The 3,578-nt window shown below is 39.0% G+C and overlaps 1 long non-coding RNA gene across 3 annotated transcripts; it reads left to right on the top strand.

Annotated features, from left to right (window-relative positions):
• Positions 1-681: 681 nt before the first annotated feature.
• LOC139433144 (uncharacterized) lies at positions 682-2,647 on the top strand. Of its 3 annotated transcripts, none has more exons than XR_011642723.1 (3): positions 682-995; positions 1,657-1,735; positions 2,229-2,647. It is a non-coding gene; the product is annotated as an uncharacterized lncRNA (long non-coding RNA). The 3 variants fall into 3 exon arrangements; XR_011642724.1 differs by lacking the exon at positions 2,229-2,647 and adding an exon at positions 1,833-1,889; XR_011642725.1 differs by lacking the exon at positions 2,229-2,647 and adding an exon at positions 1,830-1,889.
• The last annotated feature ends 931 nt before the right edge of the window (positions 2,648-3,578 follow it).

The following is a 3,578-nucleotide window of genomic DNA, read 5'->3' as shown; positions in this document are numbered from 1 at the left end:
AATAGACGCTCGTAATACAATAGGGGACATGATCATTATCTTTTAAATAACGTTAACTAAAGGGAACAATCTATTTGACACAGCTGAAGCTCTGGCCTTCCTTAAAAACTAACTAATTTATAAAAATCACAGTTGCATTACACACAATGCACTGTTTTTGAGAACACAAATTCGTAACTAATGTAATTTTTACATTCTGACGAAAAATTTAAATTATTATGAATACAAATAAAATAAAAGAAGCCTCCCGTGAGTTACTACAAGCTATAAAGTAGATTTTAAAAACGTTTTATAGAATACAAGCTCACTGCGGGACGTTGTAGAAATGCGTGTGTGCACCACGACAAAGGAGCCTCATTCACTTTACATTGGGGTTGTTTGCGTGGTGCCGACACGTAAATGTAACAAAGTTCGTGACTCCACCACGCAATGCGGTGTTAAAGAGCTTACGAAATGCTTTTAGCACCTGTTAGTGGGCTTAGTATATGATAGAGGTTGCATTTGTATTGTGGAATGTGCCATATGTTTTTTTTATTATTGATCTATTTTTAATAAATCACGATTATAACAGCATACAAAAGTTGTCAGTTAGTAACAATCGTTCATTGCGCCGGAAACATCAACTTCGGCCATTTCCGGCGGTGACGTCATGAGTGGAACACAGCTGAGCTCTGTCCCGTTTGAATGCATTGAAGGGCCAAATATTACGACAAAGGATGCACAGCAATAAGACGCCAAGAATAATTGGCAAGCGATATGTTGTATGGGGATGTGGGGCCGTCTCAACATCTGGTTATGGGATGTTTTTGTGGCCAAAAAATGATCAAATGTTGCGTATATGGACAAAACAAGTGCGTCGTACGAGGCGGACGTTTGCTAGACCAGGTAACCCGGGGTCGATGAAACCGACGATGTGTGGGGCAGCACATCAAGAGATCGTGTTTCGAACAATCAACAATGCCCGCTAAGGAGAGAGAGTAAACGCTTTCTCGAAGGTTCGTTTTGCTTTCTTACAACGTTACGTTAACTCAACCTTACGTTTGCCATGAGGCTATGTTACTTCCCTTAAGAGCTAGCTGTCTTAGCTAACAACAGTTAGCAGCTAACGTTTTCTGCAGTTTGTGTTTCCACTGAAAAACGTGATGTAGTTATTTAAGGGTAAGTTAACTAAACGTTATCTTACAAGTAGAGAAAGTTAAGTTGTGTTTAAAATCGTCAATGTAATGCACGTTAAAGGTTTTGTGTTGAGCATGAAGTTAGCTTTACTGTAGCTCACCAAAGGTTAGCATGTTAAGCTGCACTTTCTGTGGCAGCTCGCTTAATACAAAGAGGGATTTTGTGCTTCATTGTAAACTTTTCTTACAAATGTGTGTTAATCTACCTGAAATTGTAGGGACAGTTTTTTTCTACTCAACTATACAGACCATTGTTGAGGAGATGCAAAACATACTGTAAATGAGTTGGGTCTGACATATACATGTTACTTTGCTGCTAAAAAATGAAACATTATCAGATGAGGACATCACCAAAGTGTGTGAGTCTGTCAGGGGATTTGATCTGTTCTTTGCATGTCGTACAGGGCCTGTACACACTGCTCTGGTATGAATTAAAAATATAATTGTAAAATGTATGTCTCTCGCTCTTGTCATCATTCAGGCTTTGCATTTGAACTCCTATGACTGGTTGCGGACTTGAAGGGAACGACTCCATGGCCTTCCTGACATCCAGGAAAAAGGTGAGATTCTAATCCATTTCAATGCCAACAGCCAGTCATTGTTTTTAACTTTTTTAATATGATTTTTTTGGGGAATTTCTGTTTTATTGGATAGTAGAGATCTACTGGAACCTAACACCAGAGAGAGAGAGATAGAGGGAGGAGATGATATGCAGAAAAAGGCCGAGCCGGATGGTTGCTTCTCCGTGTGGAGCGTGTTCTATCAGGTAAAGCACTTTGGTACCCAGTTATTTATGGTATTGAGTTTGAATTTAGCCTTTGGAAGGTCATTTCCGACAGTGCATTGTAAAGACTGAAAAACATTTATTTGTCTCAACATTCCTGTAATAATTTGTTTTTTTATTGTTGATATTGTTTTGTTCTTTATTTTTGTTGTGAGAATCACTTTGCAATTGTGTAAGTGCTATATACATAATTATACTAATATTATTGTTGTTACCATCATTACCATTATTAAAAAAAAAATCTTTGTTTTCTTTATTTATCGCTGCAGAAAGGATCATGCCAGCCCACATCAAACACCTGATCAAGAACTTGTGAATCTTCAGGCAGAAAAGATGAAACACCTGTTCAAAGTTCCAGTTTCCTGTACATGGAACCATGCCTGTCCTCTGTTCCACATGTCTTCAGTCAGTCCTGAGGCCTGTACTACGAAGCAGGATGTTCTCTTCGCGGCTAACTTCAGGGAAAACTCCGGCTTTCCGGTCCTACGAAGCTGGTTCTCTTTTTAGCGGGCTAGATCTCCATGGTAACTTATGCTGAACGGCTAAACTGCCCCGGAGCAGGTTAGGTTGCAGGCTAAGAGCTCAACTCAGTGAAAGCACTGCCTGCTGACCAATCAGAGCTCAGTGTGCGGAGTTTAAAGCGATCAAGTCATATTACAGGAGAAAGGAAATACAGAAAAGCTGCCGTCGCAGGAAAGACGGCCGGCAAAAATCACTGACTGTGTGAACATTAATAGAATATCACCTCCATCTTCAGAGCAATCTGACTATTATAACATTAGCGTTAAGAAAGCTTACTTAAATATCTGCCACGACATAAGTAACCGGATCAGAGTACATTAAGTACAGTCCGCGGCACATCACTTAATAATGTATCACATATCTCCTGATCTGAGTCAGCTGAGCCGTATCTGGCCGTGCAGCACCCCTGTGAGATGGAGTTCATGACTTTATGAGCTGTTCATGAAACATGCATGAACAACTCATTATATGTTCACTTGTCATGTTCATGAACCAAAATTCTTAAAATGCTCATGAACCATTTTAAAGAGCAGTTCATGAAATGTTTATGAACATTGTTCATTCATATAAAGTTCCTGTTTTGCTCATGACAGACTTTTATGAGCAATTTATGAACTGTTCATGATCCAGCCAATCACAACATTATAATTAAAACCCCAAAAAGTGTGCATGAGTATTTCATGAACTTTTCATGACTGAGCATTTCATGCATTTTGGATGATTGTGGCAAGTTCAGAATATTTTGGAATATTCATGAGCATTTTATGAACTTTTGATGATCAGTGTGATGTTTTTAAAGACCTCTTGAATATTCATCTACTATTTGAACATTTCTTTCTTTTTTAAACTTTTAATCTTAAAACAAAACAATAGTGAATTTGAAACTGAACATTCTGTATTTATTTGGTGACATTCATATCATTTTATGGTTTATCTGTACTGTTTGAGAAGCAGTACGAGTAAGTAGCGCCAAGGTGGAACCTTTGGCAGGTGAGCGGTGACATCTGGGTTACCTTAGGGGGGACACTTCCGCCCCCCCCTCAGAAGCAATCCAGACGATCAACCGGATCCTGTGTATAATTATTGCTGCTCCACTT

Source organism: Pseudochaenichthys georgianus, chromosome 24 (assembly GCF_902827115.2).
Source record: "Pseudochaenichthys georgianus chromosome 24, fPseGeo1.2, whole genome shotgun sequence".
Taxonomy (NCBI): domain Eukaryota; kingdom Metazoa; phylum Chordata; class Actinopteri; order Perciformes; family Channichthyidae; genus Pseudochaenichthys; species Pseudochaenichthys georgianus.
The sequence above is the reverse complement of the archived record's forward strand: the minus strand, read 5'-3'. Positions and strand labels throughout refer to the sequence as shown.